This window comes from Bombyx mori, chromosome 26 (genome assembly GCF_030269925.1).
Source record: "Bombyx mori chromosome 26, ASM3026992v2".
NCBI classification, from domain to species: Eukaryota; Metazoa; Arthropoda; class Insecta; order Lepidoptera; family Bombycidae; genus Bombyx; species Bombyx mori.
Genome location: NC_085132.1, coordinates 6730653 through 6753765, shown reverse-complemented (window position 1 = coordinate 6753765; position 23113 = coordinate 6730653). Strand labels below are relative to the sequence as shown.

The window sequence follows — 23113 nt, the reverse complement described above, 5'->3', positions numbered from 1 at the left end:
AGAACGATACGTGCCTTAGTTCGTATCCGATCTCTCGCATGAGACACACGTATGCCCTGAGCCCCGATCACGTTACATATTCAAGTTTCTAACACGGACGAGACTATATTGACATTTGTATTAACGACACCGTACACTGCAGTTGAATATTTCATGGGATAAAATCATTAACGCAATATTTTTTTTGTATTTAATGTTTCGCATTGTTTTTTTTTTTGTGGACAATAAAGAATACACTTTTTTCTCTCTCTCTAATGCAATTATAAGTCTTTGTTCGGACCACTATAATAATAGTAATACTTTGTAAGCCGCTTTTCAAAAAAGGCCCCCACAAAGAGATCTATAAATGTCAAGTCTTCAGAAAGAGAACCCTATATCACTAGATACTTAATTAATTGTTCCTACTCAGTTGGAGATATAGGAAGAGACCTACACTCAGCATTGGGTGGACACGGGTTGAAGAAGAGAGAGAGAGAGAGAGAGAGATGGAGGTATAAGATTGAAGTCTGAGTTGCATAAGTACAGCTGTCCAATTTTTAAACGAGAAATTACGATAGCTTTGCGGGGGACCAGGCCGCATTATTAAACATTATGGGTACGGACTTGAAAAAATCCCTACCCTCATTACACTTTCTTCCCATTCTTCTCTGAGTTTCCACAGCAGGAAAATCCCTCCACAACTTTAATCTCAAATACTTCTAGACACGATTATGATGACATTACATTTGGGTGATGTGCTTAGTGCAGTTGACTTTGATTCATTGAATCACCATACTCTTCGATGGGTGGACGAGCTCACAGCCCACCTGGTATTAAGTGGTTACTGGAGCCCATAGACATCTATAACGTAAATGCGCCACCCATCTTGGGATATAAGTTCTAAGATCTCAGTATAGTTACAACGGCTGCCCCACCCTTCATACCGAAACGTATTAATGCTTTACGGCAGAAATAGGCAGGGCGGTGATGCCTACCCGTGCGGACTCACAAGATGTCGTCGTCGAAGTCGTCGTGGCCTAAGGGATAAGACGTCCGGTGCATTCGTGTTGAGCGATGCACCGGTGTTCGAATCCCGCAGGCGGGTACAAATTTTTCTAATGAAATACGTACTCAACAAATGTTCACGATTGACTTCCACGGTGAAGGAATAACATCGTGTAATAAAAATGAAACCCGCAAAATTATAATTTGCGTAATTACTGGTGGTAGGACCTCTTGTGAGTCCGCGCGGGTAGGTACCACCACCCCGCCTATTTCTGCCGTGAAGCAGTAATGCGTTTCGGTTTGAAGGGTGGGGCAGCCGTTGTAATTATACTTGAGACCTTAGAACTTATATCTCGAGGTGGGTGGCGCATTTACGTTGTAGATGTCTATGGGTTCCAGTAACCGCTTAACATCAGGTGGGCTATGAGCTCGTCCATCCATAGAAGCAATAAATAAAAAACTGTCGGCACTGCGAAAACTTTCTTTTCTCGTGTTTGTTATTGAATATAGTTGATAGTATCTACAATCTACGTATCTATCCGTAGGCTAGGCTTTAAGTTAGATGAGCTCTCCATCAACAATTTCAAATATCCAATAAATTGACTTTGAACAGTAGCTCTCTCTCCCCTCTCTCCCAACTGGATAATTGTTTTGGGGTGAAAATTTATAATTTAAGTGCATAAAGGTCAATCGTGAAGACATTGTAATTAAATAATTACTTAAAAACAACCCTAGCTCCAGGATCGAATCGCCTAAACTCGTATTCGATCGTTTTCCATTCATGTACTGTATCTATATATTAATACGTGAAGCAAAAACTTTGTATCCCTTTTTACGAAAATTGCACGGACGGAGGAGTATGAAATTTTCCACACTTATAGAGAATATAGAGAAGAAGTGCACAAATGCTAATATTTTTTAAAAATAATGCATAAAATATACATTAAATCAATAAAAAAACATTGCACACACTACATACCATGTATTTGACGCAGACACGCATGCATACTATTTATTGTCAAACTTTTGCTCTTGACGTCTGTTGTCAAATTGAGAATAGATTAAATATTGTTTGTCTTAGTTAATATTTTTTATAGTGTAATCTTGGCGAAATTTGTGATTATAGAAGTATAAAATACAATCATAATAACGTACAAACTTACAATTCCAATTAATTATAGTCGTATTTCGACTACTGCGGGACTTCTAGTTTAAATAATTCTTGAAGGTAGAACAGTCACTATGGGTTGAACATCGCAGAGCTGAACGCAAGTAAGTACGGGACGTGAATCCGCCCGGCAGTAGACTCTTGGGCGCCGATCGGATAGGCCACCAGTTGAGCCCGTCGAAGTTCAAGTTCGGAATTCAAAAAAAAAATAAAAACCTACTTTCTTATCTAAACAAAAAAAAAACATTATAAATAATTCTGAAAATACATTTCTTGGAGCCGAACCAAACTAAGTTGAGAGCGGCTTTCGGTGAGTGAAAAAAAATTATCGAGTGAAAACTTTTGTTGTTAACTCTGAAGTTTTGAGAAGAAAGCGAAGGAGCTCAGGTAAGGTTTCCGAAAAAATGTTTTTTGCGTTAATATTTAAATAGACTTAAAAGTGCTGGCGTGTTATCGGGTTGTGACTTGAAAGAATTCTTAAAAATAAACTAAAAGAATTTACGTTTTAAATTTAATTACTGTTGATAGCTAAAAATAAGTCTAAACTTTAAGAATAGTGTTTATTTAGAGAGATACTAAAATACAATTTACATTCAAAAACAGTCAAAAAGCAGATAGATTTGTACAATAGGCTGTCTTATCGCTAAAAGCGATTTCTTCGAGACAACTGTTTAATTTAGAGAAATTCTGGAAAATATAAAAATATAGTAGGTATGTTATTTAAATAGTATGCATGATAATACATTATTTCATAAATTCAAGGGAGTCCGAACGTCCTCTTCCCTGAAGGTTTCAGGGCGGGAGCTAGGAACTAAACCGAGTCAAGAACTCGAGAGAAAATTATTATGTAATTATTATTATATTATATAAACATTATTGTATTATTTAGCTATTAACAGAACAGTCTAAGAAACTTATTTGTTGTTATTGTTATTATTATTTCAGTTCATTTAACGTTTATAAATACCACTTAACATAAGGAGGGAACGTGAGCTCATCCGCTTAGTAACAAACAAAAAAAAGCTTGTATTTTTTAACCCAATAATAGATTTAGATGAAGGTTTTTAGAAACATTTAATATTGGGTCTTGATTGGGATAAATAAGATTGACTAATTAAACTATTTTTGTTTATTCTCATTACAAAAGCGGCCATTTTTAAAGGTATAAAAAGTTAAGTTTTCCACCTCATTTTAACTTGAACATAGTTCTCGGTCCTCACAAGTTTATTCTTAATCATACCATACATAAATCAATCATACGACATTATTTTCAATGAAACTATTACATACTTAACTCGCTGTTAGCAGTCTACTGGCAGTTCTCTTCTAGTAATAGTGGAAAGATCAATATGTAATTTAATTATATTGTGACTTCGATCTCATATCTCAAGCCAGGTAGTGGTAGTTTCAAGTAGTTCTGACGGGCCCCGGGATCTACTTAATACCATTTTTACATTTGGGCCATTCGGAACATTAAAAAAATTATTAGCGATGTGGAATCGCTTAATTTTTTATTTTATTTTTTGCTTATATGGGTGTACGAGCTCACATCCCACCTGGTGTTAAGTGGTTTCTGGAGCCTATAGACATCTACAACTTAAATGCGCCACTCACCTTGAGATATAAGTTCTAAAGTCTCAGTATAGTTACAACGGCTGCCCTACCCATCAAACCGAAACGCATTAATGCTTCACGGCAGAAATAGGCAGGGTGGTGGTACCAAGGTGGTACATAAGCAGGATGGTGGTGGTCGCGCGGACTCACAAGACGTCCTACCACCAGTAATAAATAATAAATAAAAAAAGTCACTTTCAGCTAATTGCATATTTATCTTAAATAATGCCCCAGGGACCAAATTAAACCCACTCAAAAAGATTCATCAAAGTCCAGTGAGGTATTTAGGAAGAATTCAGCCACAATAAGAGTATAGAAGAATCGCTATGACGATTTTTTTGTGATGCTCTCTTCATTTTCTTTTTTACAATCGCACCACCCCCTGCCATTGTAGCAAAGTTTATCCATACTACTTGGAAACGCTGCGTTCATTCGTAGGCCGTTTCCACAGATATTTTATGCCATTTTGGTTCTGGAATGAACTGCTCTAATGGGAGTCTCCCGAGCGCTAGGACGATACCTTCTTCAAACTAGATTTGCGGAGAGTTCCCGGGATAAGCAGTAGCTAGTGTCGCTTCTTGGCTCATAAATTACCAGTCTATTTTTGGATCTGTTACTCCGTAATGTCACTAATTAGCATACACACAGCTTATTCTAGAAAATATACCCGGTATTGCCCTGGTCATGTTATTAACCACAATAGAAAATAGCCTATGTTAAAGTATCCAGGCTATAAGCTACATATATTAAAACCCGTTCAGGCATTTTTGTGTGTTTTTTTCCTTCACCTAATCATTGGATGAAGATGAGAGAATTGCTAACACTGACTTTAGCAATGGCAGTGCTTCGCTGAATTTACCGCCGGATCCGAACTGTGAGCCACTGAGAAGATCCGGCAAGAAACTCAGTGGGTTTTGTGGTATTGTCTACCAACGAACCAAATATAAAAACTTTGATTTTGATATATTTGTAAAACAATATTAGTACAGAAGATTATTATCAAGTCAATTTGACACTTACATATTTATTTTTTATACAACTAGCTGTACCCATCCGCTTCACTGGGCATTTAAAAATAACATTATTATTCCTCACCCCCACAAAGATTTTTATCATTAACGCCCCCGCAACTGGTGTAGGGAGTCCAGCACTCATATAAATATTAGCCTATCCATTAAGTACATGTATTTTCTACATGGATACCAAGTTTCAAGTCAATCGGATGCATGGTTCAGTAGTTAAAACGGAACATCCGTAAAAACCACTGTAGATTTATATATTAGTATAGATTTTAAACTACTTTTGTTCTACGATTAGATCATCCCTCTCCCTCATGTGTCATTTAGATCAGAAGATCTAAATGTCATTCATATTAAATGTCTAAATTTTTTGAATGTAGATCCCGGGGCCCGTAAGCACTGCATGCGTTGTAGTCTGAACGACAAAATATAGTCTGTAGTTCGATCTCATGTTATAAGCTTGGTGACGGCATTTATGTTGTGATCTGTATTTTTATATGTTTTGTATTTTTCTTCACATCTTTTTTTTAAATGGAATCGATTTTGTCCGTAATCTGTCGACCAGGGCGAGCTTCTTTGACATCAATATTTCCGGACTGAAAGCTCTTGAAAAAACTTTGTGGTGCTTTTACTGACACTGTGCTAAATTTGTAACCGTCACAATTATGTTCGCAGTTTGCATCGCACGTTCTCTTTTTATTAATACGCTTTTATTAGCTTCATACGTATGTATGTAACGGAATCTTTGAACATGATTTTGACCCCCTTCAAAACGTCGGTTTAACTCGAAATTTGGCATACATATTATGGACCGATGACAATTCAATATTTAACAGTTTGATCCGTTATCCTTACTAGGATAATCGGGATTAGCGATTTTTTATTTTCCTGAGACCCGGAGTGTCTGCGTCAAGACCAAGAAGGGAAACTACCAGGCGCGCCGATCACCTATTTCACGGATAAGTTACCGACTGATTCAGGTGACATTTTTGAAAAATTAAAAAAAACATGGAAATAATTTAAATTTCACTATAAAATTAAAAATAAATGCACGGTATCAATAGTTATAAATATTCTGATAATATCCTGAAAAACACCCCACGCTTTTTTTACAATAAAATTCTTTTTACTTACACCATTTTTAATTCAAATCTATTAAAATTTCTTTTCTTTTTTTTAGTTGGTTTTTTTTTCTATAAAAGTTTTTTTTCTATAAAGGCGTATTTTTTTAGTTTTTTTAAACTTTTATTTATTGTAATAAAACTTCAAAACGTATCGAATTTCTTCGTTAGATTCACTAGTTTTGTTGAATCGAAAAATAGTATAAAATATAGTGGGAAACCTTTTGATTACTTTTTATTTGTCTGTTTTCACCTACGAATAAATATAGGTTTTCATCTATTTACTAGTATCAAAACGAGTCAGGTATAAACTGCACAACCAATAAGCTACAACTTTTATTTAATAAATACGAAGAGAACTTTTTTCCTAATGTAATAAACCAAAGAAACAATTTAATACTAATAAAACAGCTAAAACCAATATTAATGAGAATTTTCTTTACCCAAAAAAAGAAACATGAGAAATATACTATTATAGTTAATCTCTATATATAAAAATGAATTGCTGTTCGTTAGTCTCGCTAAAACTCGAGAACGGCTGGATCGACTTGGCTAATTTTGGTCTTGAATTATTTGTGGAAGTCCAGAGAAGGTTTAAAAGGTAGATAAATATGAAAATGCTCGGAATTAAATAAAAATAACAACTTTGTTTTCTCTTTGACGTGTCCCCCGTCGGACAGATTCCTTTTGTTTGTTTTAAGTTTATTTTATACAAAAGTTTAAGTCTTTTATTTATCGAATGTGGCACCACGAAGTCTGCCGGGTCAGCTAGTTAATAATAAATATTATCTTTATTAATTTTAATTATGAATACAAAAGCGAGTTTGATTATTTGTTACACTTTCACATCCTAACTGCGCAATTGATAACCGTGCAATTTTGCGTGCACTTGGTCAGGAGCAGAGAAAACGATATAGGATCCTCATCCAGATTTTTTTTTATTGCTTAAATGTGTAGACTAGTTCACAGTCCACCTGATGTTAAGCGGTTACTGGATCCCATAGACATCTACAACGTAAATGCGCCACCCACCTTGAGATATGAGTTCTAAGGTCTCAAGTATAATTAGAAATCCAGAAAATTCCGCGAGGGATCGATTTTTTTTCAGTAACCTGGGTAAAGACGCGAGTAAAAAGAGTGAATTGTATATCTTGAACCCTATTAAGTTGCCAATAAGTTAGACAATTAATTAACGTCGCACACAGATTGGTTTTACAAAAGCTAGGTGAGCTAGGTATAAGGAGTAATCTTGATAAATTAAAAAACGATACGAGCTCTTGTCATGCCAGTGTCAATGACACGGGTCAAGGCGATTTACCATTTGTTTTTGGACGAAACTAAAAAATGATGGCTCGTCCCGGCTGTCTAACGTTCCCCGAGTATTTTATAATGTGCTTTTGATCAAAGACATTTGACGGCTCCTTAGATTTCTCGTGTTTCTTTGATCAAGATTTTTTGACATTTCGCTTCTCCGAAATCCTTGTAATGGGTTTAATTCCAACAAAACGGCGGATAACGAGTTTTGGTATACGGTTGCGATTCCATATATTTAATTTCTACATTAACAATTTGACTACCTACATACATTTTTTTTTATTGCTTAGCTGGGTGCACGAGCTCACAGCCTGGCGTTAAGTGGTTACCGGAGCCCTTAGACATTTGTTTAGCCCATAGCCCATTTACATCTACAATGTAAATGCCGCCACCCGTCTTGAGATATGAGTTCTAAGATCTCCGTATAGTTACAACGGCTACCTTACCCTTCAAACCGAAACGCATTACTGCTTCACGGCTGAAATAGGCAGGGCGGTGGTACCTACCCGTGCGGACTCACAAGAGGCCTACAAATACCTATTTATTTTTCTTTTCTTTGTGGGTAGTTTACGACTGTAAATCACAAGTTGACACGCACGCGATGGAGCCTTATTCTTGTATTGTATTGGGTTTGATTGAAAAAACTCGATAAGAAATATTTCGATATTGTTTAGAAGCTATCAATTTATAGATGACATACCAGTAGGCAGCGGCTTGGCTCTGCCCCTGGCATTGCTGAAGTCCATTGACGACTGTAGCCACTCGCCATCAGGCTAGCCGTGAGATCGTCTGCCAGGGAAAAAAAAAAAAAAAAAAAGGAACTAACCGTGTGCCCAATGGAATTTCTCATCGACGTCATTATACTTCAAACTAATTCGGTGATTGTTGTTAACTGTGAATGGAAGAATAAACAGCTTCCGTTTTTCTTTCTTATTCGCTACGGAACTCAAAAAATATGCGTTAGACATTTCCCAATAGAAAATGTCAAAACAATAAAGAAGAATATTTTAAGATCTCATAATTTCATAGAAAATTTCTATCAAACAAAGTTAATGGATTTGTAATCACGTTCGCGTTCCTACGACGCGGCAACAATGATTTTAACGTTCAAAATTAATTAACGGAATAACATAAAAGTGTTGCTAACAAAATGGAGGCAATTAAGAGGGTGTTTAACAAGAGGGTATCTTGTAATTATGTAACGTGGCATAAAGGCTTTGTTATAAAATTAACAATTAAAACGGAGACAAAATAGCGCACGAAAGACGATTTCAGTCCTTTTTAGTAGTTCGCTCCAGCCAATACATAGTTGGATGAACCAATTATGATCGTAACTCATACAGATAGACTTTTCCGAAGTCAGTAATTTCAATATTTTTGTTCCTTAGATGTGTCTATAATAATAATGACAAATAAAATAATAAAATAATTTATTGCCTTTCTCATAAAAAAAGAAAAAAAGAAAGAGGCAAAAGGATCTATAAGCTGTTGGCTCGCTGGAGCTTAGTGGTTATCGGAGTTTTATTTAATAATATGTATATTTTTTATATACTTGTAAATACAAATAAATGTAAAAAAAATACATGTTTATTTCTTTTATTTATTGAAAAAGAAAGCGAGGGTAGCTTTATTTTATAGAAACGATGTTCAATTTGGTTTATGTTTTATTTATTTGATTAATTTAAATTTATAAATAGTAAATTCGTTCAAAATTCTAGACAAAAATTAAATTTATATATCTTCATATTCCACTTTTATACACATATATTGTATATTTACAGTATTTAATTAAGACGATTTTTAAGATTTAACCTTACGTTTTTTTGTGTTTTATTTTTTCTTTTCACATACATTTAGATTTTCCGACTATCCGAATACCTTACACGTTTTTGTGGATACGGATCACTATCAGGCATACACCATCAATCGTCCATGAAAATGACAATAATACGATCGAACCAGCGAAAATCGAAAAAAAAATCTAAATTTTATTTTTGCTGTTATCTCGATATTTTCCCATTACTCCTCAAATCACACCCCTAAAACGCTAGAATTTTTTTTTATTGCCCTTGTAGGCAGACGAGCATACGGCCTACCTGATGGTGAGTGGCTACCATCACCCATGGACTTCAGCAATGCCAGGGGCAGAGCCAAGCCGCTGCCTACCGTTTAATACTCTCCACAAGCCTTGTTTGAAGAAGGACATGTCATAGCGCTCGGGAAACACCGACAATGGCAATTTAAAAAATCAATTTCATTCAATCATAGTGACATATTACTACTGGTGACATTATTACTGGTGGTAGGACCTCTTGTGAGTCCGCGCGGGTAGGTACCACCACCCTGCCTATTTCTGCCGTGAAGCAGTAATGCGTTTCGGTTTGAAGGGTGGGGCAGCCGTTGTAACTATACTTGAGACCTTAGAACTTGTATCTCAAGGTGGGTGGCGCATTTACGTTGTGGATGTCTATGGGCTTCAGTAACCACTTAACACCAGGTGGGCTGTGAGCTCGTCCACCAATCTAAGGAATAAAAAAAAAAAAAAAAGTTACAGTTAGATCGTTCTCAAGGTAAGAAGAAGGAAATGTCACAGAAACTAAAACGATATCATTAGGCACCTCCCTATTTATTTGACATTCTAAGGAAAAGTTTACCTCGCGTATTGTGCGGGCTTGATCAATTTATAACAGAAAGGTCATATGTGAATTAATGCAGAACTAAAAATTATCGATTTAATATTGAAGAACATAAATATGAATACGAATAAGAATATTTTCACCCGATTTATTATATGAATAGAATTTCAGTCCAAGGGATCTGAGGTTTTATTGAAGAACTAGCTGAATCGGCAGACTTCGTAGTGCCTCAATCGATAAATTTAATAAAAGACCTAAACTTTGTATAAAATAAACTTAAAACAAACAAAAGGAATCCGTCCGACGGGGGACACATCAAAGGAAAAACAAAATTGTTATTTTTATTTAATTCCGAGTATTTTCATATTTATCTACCTTTTAAACCTTCTCTGAACTTCCACAAATAATCCAAGACCAAAATTAGCCAAATCGGTCAAGGCGTTATCGAGTTTAAGCGAGACTAACGAACAGCAATTCATTTTTATATATATAGATACCTATGATTGACTTTCAAATGTATTCTTTCAAAATACCTACTGTTGAAATACAGTTTGGAGTAGGTACAAAAATATGTATACTAACGTTAGGTAATTTTACTAAATTTTATCCACCGTATTTCTAAAGATATTTGTGTGCATGTGAGATTTTGGTTTTTCGTGTGCTATATGTATTTGGGGGACCAATTTGGTTTGGTTGTCGAATTTGTATCCTTAATAATAAAAACTAGTGATAAAGTAAACGGTAATAAAATAGTTTTATTCACGTGGAGTTTTATTCCCTTCTGGGACATATAAATCATGATTTATTATGATTTATAACATTCACGAATGAAGCTATAACATCGTGTAATAAAAATTAAGCCCGAAAAATACAAATATTTTTGCGTAATTACCGGTGGTAGGTCTTGTGAGCTCACAAGGGTAGGTGCCACCACTCTGCTTATTATGGCTGCAAAGCAGTAACACATTTCGGTTTCGGGGGTGGGGCAGCCACTGTACTGTAAAAACTGAGACCTAGAAATCATGTATTAATTTTTTTTTATTGTCTATGTAGGCAGACAAGCATACGGCCCACCTGATGGTGAGTGGTTACCGACGCCCATGGACTTAAGCAATTCCAGGGGCAGAGCCAAGCCGCCGCCTTATTGCCCTTGTAGGCAGACGAGCACACGGCCCACCTGATGGTGAGTGGTTATCGTCGCCCATGGACTTAAGGAATGCCAGGGGCAGAGCCAAGCCGCTGCCTACCGCTAAAATCGAAATTAATATCGTTGATATCTATGGGCTCCGGTAACTAATATACACCATGAAGGGTTGTGAGCTTGTCCAGTCATCTAAGCAGTAAAAATAATAATTAAAACTGCTTTTGCCTATCGACATTGAGTTCCATTATTCTGCCGCTGTGTAATTAGAGGCTCTGACTTGATGACTGATTCAATCCGTGTTGTCTTTGGTCTCTGATGACAGCATGGTTAACAAAAAGTATTGTATGTAGAAAATACATTCAGAGATACGTCAGCAATACGCGTGGCGCACATTAAACCTTTCATGGTTTTCGATATTTGAAAATCAAAACTTTAGTGTTATGCTCATAATGATAAATAATATGGAAATCATAAAACCAAAAACGTACGAAGTAAAATAGTTCCTTTCTATATTATAGCACTTTGATATACTTCTTCACGTTTTCTGCTGTGAAGCAGTAATGCGTTTCGGTTTGAAGGGTGCGGCAACCGTTATCCTGTAAAAACTTAGAACATAGAACTATATCTCAAGGTAGGTGGCGGCATTTGTAGATGTCTATGGGCTCCGGTAACCTCTTCACGCCAGGTGGGCCGTGAGTTCGTCAATCCACCTTAACAATGAAAAAAAAAAGAAAGATATATAATCTAATGAGGGTTGCATTCAGGAAGCCGACTGGTCGTAAAACTCCCGCCAAACCCTATGCAGCATGATATAAGGACATGCTGCTCTGCCTCCGCATAATAACTATACTGAGACCTTAGAACTTATATCTCAAAGTCGGTGGCGCATTTACGTTGTAGATTCTATGGGCTCCAGTAACCACTTAACACCAGGTGGGCTGTGATCTCGTCCATCCATCTAAGCAATAGAATAATAATAATAGTAATAATAATAAAACCGTTCTTGAAAACGACTCCTGCAAACTTTATTATGATCGCGCTATTCTTACCGATAGGACAATTCACTACAATAGACCAGATTTCACTTTACAAGATAAAAACAATAAAGTCACCTACATTATTGACATTGCAGTCCCGAATACCCACAACATTCAAAAAACTTTTACAGAAAAGATGACAAAATATACAGAACTTAAAGAAGAAATAGTTAGAATTTGGAAACAGAAAAAAGTTTACATAGTCCCAATAATAATTTCAACCACTGGACCACCAAACCACATCCACAACAGCTTAAAGCTTCTAGATTTAAAAGATAACATATTTATTTCACTACAAAAGGCAGCTATCCTAAATACATGCAGAATAGTAAGAAAGTTCCTGCAGCTTGAAGAAAACCAAACTTACTACACGCAATAAAAATTAGCATAATTATTAACTCATAACTTTACTAATGTATATTACTTGGCCAAAAGCCCATATATACAGTTCCACCGGCTCTGTCGACAGACTGAACTGAGAAAGGGGAAACATATGAAAACAATAATAATTTATTCATCTTTGTAATCATTTTTGGATAAAATCCCTGGAAAGTCATAGGCTTAAAAATAATGTTTTGCCTTAGCTGAAACTTTTCTTTCAGTTTTATTTTTGTTTAGTTAATGCGTCTCAACGCTAAAAATAGCATTTTGAGATTGTGATCGAATTTTCTTTTGTACTAAGCGAAAAGTTTACATTGTTGTTTTAGCCTCCTTTGTTTATTCACTGTGATAAATATCTGATTCAGCAAACGTCTTGGGTTGAAACGGTATTTTGAAAGGAACTTATTCACTTTTAAGTCACATATAGGCAAATCATTGTGTACGAAAGATATCATGAAAATAATACGAGTTAAGGCTATGCTTCTTCTTCTTAGTCGAATAAATAATAATAAAAAAATAAAAAAATATTTACTAACAATTACGCCACGGTAACTGGTCCCGTGATAAGTTCGCAAAGAACTTGAGTTACAGGTACCAGGTAACGGAAATAAATGTAGGATTTTTATTATACACATACATATATTTAATATACATCCATAACCCTGGAAAAGACATCTATATTTATCATACAAATATCTTCCCTTGGCGGGATTCGAACCCGCGACCCCCTTGTGTAGTGACCATGTCACTTACCACTACACCAGACAGCCGTTACTACTTCATTGCTGAAGGTCGTGTCCCTGAAAGCCCTTCGTGGCTCTTTGTACCCTCAGCTTCCATTTGCTTCGGTTTTCGGCTTCTCTCAGGGCGTTCGCAACAAAGACTCCAGTGAGCGCAGTTATATGATCCGACCAACGGTTTGGTGGCCCGCCGGCGGGTCTTTTCCTATATGGCTATGCTTACACTAACATAATAATATATTGTTTTTTATTAAACCCACACACACCCTCTTACACTCACTCACGCTCAGACTCATTACACACAGAGGGTATATTAATGCATCATTTCAATAATTTTTGTTAATTGAGATTGTAATACTTGAAACTCACATATTGTCACTTTTAAGCAATCCATCAATTTCAGTTTAACTTTTTTCTAGTAATTATCTTTTTGTGTGTATCTGAGGTAAAGCTGTTGTATTCTTTTTACGAAGAGCACTGCTGCTGAGATACAGGTTTTATCACCTAGTTCAAGCACAGATGCAAATTATGATTGTGTTTCTACTTCTAAATAAATAAAATAAAATAAATAAAAATATAGATTATCATTAAAATTTAGAGTCATACAATAGACGAAGTGACACAGTATAGCAATGGAAGGTCTTAAATAGAGTTAGTGATTATGTGAATGACGAAACAGCTTAGGTTTGACATACATCCCAATCTGACTTCATGAAACCAATCTTTGAGACCTTTTTCTTCTAGTAACCATTTTGTAAATGTAGTTTTTGGTGTTGACTAACACATTTCGAAAAAATCAAGCCCTGAGATCCTTACCGATTATTTTCAGTGGTGAAACTGCATTTTGAACCGCTGTTAACCCTTAGCTTGGCAGAATTTTATTTTTTCGAATATAAAAATAATATTCATAGCACTTAACTTTAATGACCCAAGGGGTCTAGAAAAAATATTAAAAAAAATATTTAAACTACCCCTTTAAAAAAACCACCCGTATCTTGTGGGATACATTGCCAAGGGCATTGATAAATATATTACGCTATCAATGTATCTCTACAGATACATTGCCAAATTATCTATGACTTGATTATATAATAATTTATATGAAAATAAATATAAAAAGCACGTTAATAATCAGTAGTTTGTACTATTTATTTAATAACAAAAATGGAACTTCAATGAAAAAATACAAAATCAGATTAATTTTAGACATTCATATTATGGAAATTGAAAAAACAGTTCCGATCCGGTAAAAGACACAGCCTCATACCACATTTGATGCACATAACAGTAGTCTGACCTTTGATACATAGTTTGCATCGTCCTTTGGTCCCAAAAGTAGGGAAATGATTGTATCCATCATATTTAACGTCCGCAGTTGGCCTTACGGTACAGGGCGTTTTTATAATCTTTTTTGGTGCTGGTGGTACAGAATCATAGTTTTTGAATGGCTGCTGTCTCCCAGAATGTAAGAGCCCTTGTATAATTTGATGTCGAAACTTCTTTAAACTCAGTCGTTTTATGTTATTCACGCCAATATGTCTACGATACAAAATCCAGCTATTGTTCACGCACATATCTAACATTTGAGAAAATATCGGTAAGTACCATCGGTGGCTTTTCATTTCCGTTCTGTACAAAGCCACTAACATATCTGCAAGGTCGACTCCTCCCATATGTGCGTTGTAGTGCTTTATTATATTGGGACAGGGCACAGCAGCTCTCTGTTTTAAATCCTTATTGTAACGTTGTATAACTCCAACAGGAGTTTCAGAAACATAACTGCTTGCCACAGTAACCACTTTGTTGTCATGCCATTTGACAATACAGACTTTGTTTGTATTGCATACTACTCGTGAATAAGATCCGCGGCCTTTTTTTTTGAGGGCTTTATCAGGTATAAGCTTTTGTTCTGCACCACGTAGTCTATTTGACCTTATGGTGCCTAAGGAGAATATACCCATATTATATCGGAGCATATGTATTAGCTCTAGACTGGTGAAAAAATTGTCAAAGTACACAACTGAACATGCTGGATCAGGAATAGTTTTACATAGTGAGAAGACGACTTTTGCCCCAAAGCCCAAACTCATTTCTTCTGGTGAAAATAGGTGGTATCTGAAAGTGTCTTCACCTCCATATACGAGAAAATCATAAATGAAGCCCGAAACGCCAGCTCTAACAAATATTTTGTACCCCCATTTGCGAGGCTTGCTCTTTATGTATTGTTTTCGATTACCGGCTTTTTTGCCCTTATATGGCACCATCATTTCATCAATGCTGAACCTAGTTTCATGAGGAACTCTCAAAAAGTTGGCACGTACTTTTTCAATGAGTGGCCTAACTTTAAAATAGCGATCACCGTCATCAAGCAGATTGTCGTTGAAGTGGATGTACCGTCGTATCTGTTGAAATTTTTTTAGTGTCATTACATCAGCTATTTGTGAAAATCTGAATTCCTGACACCAATAGTCAGTGTAGGCCGGCATATTCACGATTCCCATTATCAAATTTATTGCAATAAAATCTTTGATGTCTTGTGTTGAAAAATTAAGAGAACGACCAATTGTTTGAGTTGAGTATAAATTGCTTTGCTCTGTAATCATGTTAAGGATGCCATCATCAAAGAAGTATTGAAAATATTCTAGTGGTGTTTTTATGGTATCTGAAGGTAACTGTTTATCGTGTATTTCGGCGTTATGTTCAAATTTCTTGTTATTCCAATGGAATTTCAGTTGCTTTCTTTGTATAGGTGCAAAGCGCCTTACAGCTAGCCGTGGCTGTTTTGAGCGTGTATTTATATTTGACGGCGATGGTGAGGCTGCTACTATTGCTGGCGATGACTCTGGTGTTTCAGGCACTATTCGGTTAAATCTAGGCTTTTTATTTCGAATAACATTTACAATGGCAGTTGGTGAAGGAGGTATGACCGAGTGAAGAGAATCTTGAGTTGAAGAATCCAAAGAAATACTTTCAGACGGTGGTTTCATTGATACTGTAGGGCAGGAAGTGAGGTTGTTTTCATCGTCAGAAAGTATGTGAAGATTTTCAAGAGAAGAAGGAAGCGAAGGAGCAGATGAAGATTCAGTACTATCGCGTTTTTGAAGATTAAAATTCTCGACTTCAGTACTAGAATCCGAACTTTCTTCATCATTTGATGACTGACTGTGTTTTGGCACCAATGCGAGTATTTTGCTAGCTCTTGAAAGCATATGGACCTACAATTAATATATAAAATAAGCCATGCATAGCCATATGAACAGTTATTCAGCTTGGCAGTGTGCACATACAGATACATGACGATTTTGTAAAAGTTGTTAGTAAAGCTAGCAGTGTGTACCATGAGATACATATCAAATATATATAGAATTGTTAGTTTCTTGGCAATGTGCACGAGGAGATACATTCATTAAAAAAGTCACATGAAGCATCAACCAGACAATTAAAGAATGTCCAAAGTAATTATTTTTATGTTAAATATATCTATAATTAACAACTTAACACATCCACTCATTCAATACATAAAAACAAGAAAAAATCATAACTTTTCTTACCTTTTTGCGAGGCAACATGTCGGAACTTGAACTAAAGTGAAGTTTGACAGCTCATCAGTCTTACCAACACAAAAAACTTAAGTTGCGTTCCGAAACTAAGAAATGGCCTAAATATTCTTAAAAAAATATCATGGTTTCGCTTAAAAATAATAGCACTAGATTTTTTTTTATTCTGGTGTATCTCTACAGATACACTAACAAGAAAAGGGTTAAAGCTTTGACGGTCTTAAAGCACCTGTGAGTTTTACCTTAATAACTTGGCTGACTTGCCAGCTTTCATTAATAAAATTGAAGATTTTAAAAAGCTGTTATTGCCTCGTATTTATATATCTTTGTTTTTATCTAACGAAATCTTTTAAATTCATTTTCACAGCTATCAAGACGTCCGATTAACTTGAAAATTTGCACACGTATCAAGGATCGATAATAAAATAATTGTATAACTTTTCTCTACTAACATGAACAGTATTAACATGCTAAAATTTGACTGATTAAATTTACACATGAAGATGAAATTAATTTTTAGTTCGGTTTGCTATTTAAGAATATTTTACTTTATTTTATTATTTACAATTTTTATTGATCGCTGTTCGATCACAGTATAAATAATATCTTCTGTTTAATTGTGTGTGTATTATAGTGGTCATAAATGCTATGTAATTATTTTAATTAAGCATTTCTGTTTCAATGTTAATTGTAAATAAGAATAAGATAAGTCGACCCATTAAACATATTAATATACTAGCTTTACACCCGTATTGGGCCGCGTGCTCGACGCTTTATAAAATATTGTGTAGGATGTAAGATAAAAAATAAATTCTTTCCCTGAACTTAAACTATTTTGAAGCTAAATTTCGTTAAAGTCGGTTCAATGGTTTGATCATGGAAACGTATCAGACAAACATATTTACTTTCGTATTAATAAAATTACAAATCTAACTTCTAATCACATACAAGAAAATTCAAAAAATCTTTTAAGTTTTCTAATTTCAATATACAGACACACCACATTCTTCTGTTTTATTATACGTATTGATTTGTTTAATGACTTAGGCGTTAAGTGGGCCAGATGTTCTTTTGACTTTGTAAGCTAATACCAAAAGAAAATGGATATTTTATTTTCTTATAAATCTTTGTCGCAATCTAATTTGTGATATCGAATTCGTTATTTTTAGTAAGCAGCTTAAGTGCCACCTAACTTTTCAAAGAAACAAAATATATTAGAGTAATTTGATAATTCTTTTAAGAGTTTTTTGTAATACGTACCAGATTATTTGAGTTTAGTTAGATGTTTTTTTCTTAAATTATTTAAGCGATATCTACTTTATGGCGATGATAAAATAATAAGGTTAAGTTACTCAATGGATGTGGCGCACTGAGTATGAAATAGCTCGAACGAAATCGCATGCCTAAATAGCAGCACCACTGTTTCTGAAGGGTGATCTCGTGCGGACCAAGGCTCAATGAAGAAGTTTTTTTTTTTTTTTTTTATTGCTTAGCTGTGTGGACGAGCTCACAGCCCACCTGATGTTAAGTGGTTACTGGAGCCCATAGACATCTACAACGTAAATGCGCCACACACCTTGAGATATAGTTCTAAGGTCTCAGTATAGTCACAACGGCTGCCCCACCCTTCAAACCGAAACGCATTACTGCTTCACGGCAGAAATAGGCGGGGCGGTGGTACCTACCCGTGCGGACTCACAAGAGGTCCTACCACCAGTGATTACGCAAATTATGATTTTGCGGGTTTGATTTTTATTACACGATGTTATTCCTTCACCGTGGAAGTCAATCGTGAACATTTGTTAAGTACGTATTTTATTAGAAAAATTGGTACCCGCCTGCGGGATTCGAACACCGGTGCATCGCTTCAACACGAATGCACCGGACGTCTTATCCTTTAGGCCACGACGACTAACATATAGTCATAGATGGTTTAACTTGTCGCCACGTAGACTGTCTGTTAGCCTGTAAGATTCTGTCACTCATGTCATACTACATGATAATAATCGATCTAGCTACGATTTATTTTCAGAAACGTTGTTTTATTCGTGTTTTCAATAATCAACTTTATCGATAATTTTGATTTTTTCTTTAAATAACCAGTTCATATTTTTTTAATTATTCTGTCGGTAAGATCGAAAAATATTATTCATATTTCATCATTTTATCAACATGTAATTCGTATTTAAATATAATTTCTAAATATCACAATTCATCATTCAAAAAATCATTATCTAGTCATAGTAAAATATAAGAACGCGTTTAGGATGCTTGTAGGTCTGCCCCGCTTATATAGTGCATCAGCGATGGTCGTGGGTGTACGTACGGGTAAGTTATTGTCAGACAATTTTAGGTAAAAGATGTACATCCCTGTGTTCAGGGTGCGGGGGGGTTCTGATAGCGTTCTAAATTTGATTGTAAGGCGTTTGGAGTACAAATACACGAATTTCTGCAGTGCTATGTAACTGTTTGGTGGTTTCAGCATGGTGTTATTCACTATAGCTTTCTCCGATCTGGTCAAGCAATAACCGCAGATAGCTACTGTGCCGAGCTCCGTACATTGATAGCAAAGTTTGCAGTAAAACAGCCCCGACTCATGAATCGATTTTCACCATTATTGCTACATGATAACGCGAGACCTCATACAGCACGAGAAACCGTTTTAACTCTACAGGAACTGCAATTAGAAACCATTCGTCACCCTCCGAATTCGCCAAACCTTGCTCCTACGGACTACCAGTATTTTCGAAATTTGGACAATTTTCTACGCGATAAAAAGTTTTCTTCCCATGTGGCAGTACAAAATGCTTTCACGCAGTTTGTAGAATCTAGATCATCAGAGTTCTATCGCAAAGAAATAGACGACATTCCTATTAGATGACAGCAATGTATCGATAATAATGGTAGATATTTTGATTAAATAAATATGTTAAATGAATAAAAAAAGAACGAATTTCAATTTTTCAGTATAAATCGGCAATTTCATACTTTAACCCCTAATATAACATTTTGGGAAGGCTTAGACGACAAAGGGAAGATCTTCCACCGAGCGGATGATATTGCTCGGTAGACCGACGGTCCGAATGTTGTTGTTCGGAATTTGTATATATGCGTTTTATCTTGAAAATGTCGTAAGCGAGATTCAGGCATCTGTCAATTATCTTGCGTTGTATGATGGCTATCCGCCACATCACTCCCCTCCGAGACTGGAGGTCGTGTCATTTTTTAGTTAACGTTGTCCGTGCTGAGATTAGCTTGCAAGGGCCAGTGCTGCTCGAAGCCTGCGGTGAGTCGAGGCTGAGCTTGAATGCTGCGTGCGAGTCGCCAGTGCTGCTCGAAGTTTGCAGTGAGTCGAAACTGAGCTGAATGCTGCGTGATTGTCGCCAGTGCTGCTCGAAGTCTGCGGTGAGTCGAGACTGAGCTTGAATGTTGCGTGCGTGTCGTGCGTAGTCCATGTGATGCAGAGCTGCCACGCCGGAGATGTGTGACCCCAAGCGTTGATGATCCGGTCGTGGGCTGCGATGAACTGTAGCGGCGTCATGAGGCAGTGAAGTTGCGTGCCGTAGGACCAGGAAGCGCGGTGAGTCGGCTGCGATGGTCCTGTTGAGGCTGCGATGCTGGCTTGCTGTAGGACGACTGTCAATGACGTGCTTTTATCTGCGAGAATGCGGGGATTGTGGTAGCTGAAGTTCTTGATGCGCTGATGATGAATCAGAAGGTTGCGTGTTCATATCACGTCGGAGGTCACCAGTTTGGGAAGGCTTAGACGACAAAGGGAAGATCTTCCACCGAGCGGATGATATTGCTCGGTAGACCGACGGTCCGAATGTTGTTGTTCAGAACTTGTATATATGCGCTTTATCTTGAAAATGTCGTAAGCGAGATTCAGGCATCTGTCAATTATCTTGCGTTGTATGATGGCTATCCGCCACAACATAATCAGCAATAACAGAGGCAAGCCCGCGCAAGCATTGTGGTTGAACACGACATTCGTGTTACAAGTTGCAGCATATGTCACCACAACACACCGCAGACCGCTGTCTGTTATGCTTGTTTGTGATTTAGGCGCAGGACACACTAGCGGAGAACTTGTGATGACACGTGAGCTTGAAAACTGACACATATAATTTCATAATGTCGTTGCATGGAAAACATTAAGCTGAGTGAGTTAAAAATATTCCGAAAATATGTTTTTTACAGTATTTTGAATATTTAGTGGCGTGGTATTTTACTGGTGGTAGGACCTCTTGTGAGTCTGCCACCCTGCTTATTTTTGCTGTGAAGCAGTAATGCGTTTCAGTTTGAAGGGTAGGGCAGCCGTAGTAACTATACTGAGATCTTAAAACTTATATCTCAACGTGGGTGGCGCATTTACATTGTAAATGTAGATGTCTATGGGCTCCAGTAACCACTTAACACCAAGTGGGCTGTGAGCTCGTCCACTCATCTAAGCAATAAAAAAAATCACAAAAAATGCGAAAATTTCAACTGAAAATATAAGGTGCTTTTAAGGCGGCCCCTAAGCTTACAATGACATTGTATTGTATTGTTACTGTATAATAAGATTGAAAGGCGCTCTGAATCCAAACGATCAATAATATTGCACAAAAATACGAATTGCTTAATGTTTTCATTTTCAGTCAGCGCGTGCACTCCTTGTCAAGATAAATCACAGACTGAAAAATGTTGCACAATACTGAACCTACATGATGCAATGAAAAAGTATGGTGCCATAAAAATTAACTCAAACTTTCGTTCAATCATTGCGCAATCTTCTATATTAACCCTAAACAGTCAATAATATTGACCAATTCCCAATATTATTGATCATCTAGACTAATTCAAAAGAAATTCACTAAATTTGGAAGAAGGTAAATAGTTTATTATATATTTTATGTTCAGAGATCAAATGAAATGTGATGTTTTACTAGAATAAACAAGAAGACGTTGGTTTATTTTTCTGTATCTGGTGGAACGGCATCTATGTGATGGGATTTAAATATTTGAATCATATTATGATTGATGTGTTTACGGTTTGTAATTTTTATGCAAAAAGAGAAAATAAAGCGAAAGCCAACAAAAATACAAAACAGATCAAGATTGACTCCTTAAGTCACACTTCATCAAGAATATTTTGGAAATCCCAATCAAACGGCAGCAGTCAGACCTAAATTCTACTGTGGAATATATTAGGCTTCGCTCCAGAATGTTCTCTTCAATATTCTTCTTAATTAATTTAATTTGTGTTACTAATTTGGATTCTCTATTTACTATCTGTCTTCTTACGCTTTTACCTTCCGAGTCCACTATATCAAGATATCTTTATTTCCATATTGGTGTTTATGAGAGGAACATATTTAAAATAGTCTCAACCACAACCAAGGTGTCCATTTTTTTCTTGGCATTAGGCGGGAGCAGTCGTTTGTGAACAGAAGTAAATAATTGCTTAGAAAGCCCACTTAGTTTCCCGCTGGATTTTCTCAGTGGGTTGCGATTCCGATCCGGTAGTAGATTCTGCGAAGTACTGCTCTTGCTAGGGCTAGTGCAAATTCTCTCAGGTTGAGCCGGTGAGTTCACTTATCAGTCCGGGCGTAACTGTAAAATCCTCTTAAGCTACCAGCGAATAGGTAGGGAAAAAAATATTTAGAAACTTTAGTATATAGTACTATTTGGGCAACCTTCCCAAATAGGTATATTGGATACTGGTAGGTTGCCCATGCGATGGACCGACCAGATCAAGTCGGCAGTTGGCGGCTGTTTGCATGAGTGTACCAGGCTCACCAGAAACCGGGAGGAGCGGCCATTTCTCGTGAGGCGCATAACATCTGCCCACAGCAATGATGCTAGATGACGATCACGACAAGAGTGATACGACATACGAATACCTATTTAGGTTGCTAAAGACCAAGAGCTTTTACTAATCAAGTCATAAACGCTTCACATAATTTACATTTTGGACTAACAATCCGCTGATATGATTATTCAGCTGGTATGATCATAGCACGAGAGCTTTTATGTGTGTCCTAAGCTTAACGCGTTATGTGGGTCACTTCCCTTGCAAACTTTATCAATAATGTTATTGAATCGTACGATGCGAACAGGACGGGGGACCCTTGTCTACGGCACCTGCTTACTGTCATGTGAAAATAATTCTGGATATTTTATTTCTGGATTCGAGACTTTGTCAAGATTGAATATTTTATTAAAGTAAATTTTATTAAAGTACTGGACATTACTTTGTTGTAGAGGGCTCATTAAATCAAGCCATATGTGTTGTAAGAAAAATTTCGGTATCAGATATGCAGACGAAGTCGTATTTCTGATAATCTTTGCGATTTATTATACTATGTTGCTACTTACCTTAACGTACGAGGCTTTTTTTGTTGTTGCTTAGATGG

General features: G+C 36.4%; 1 protein-coding gene across 1 annotated transcript in view; it reads left to right on the top strand.

Moving 5' to 3' along the window:
* The first annotated feature begins 2469 nt into the window (after positions 1 to 2469).
* The window catches only part of Dopr1 (dopamine receptor-1), a 122645-nt gene continuing 102001 nt past the window's right edge, over positions 2470 to 23113 (top strand). Inside the window, exon 1 of the mRNA NM_001114987.1 lies at positions 2470 to 2539. The gene's annotated coding sequence lies outside the window, so the exon portion shown is untranslated. The remainder of the gene's footprint in view (positions 2540 to 23113) is intronic.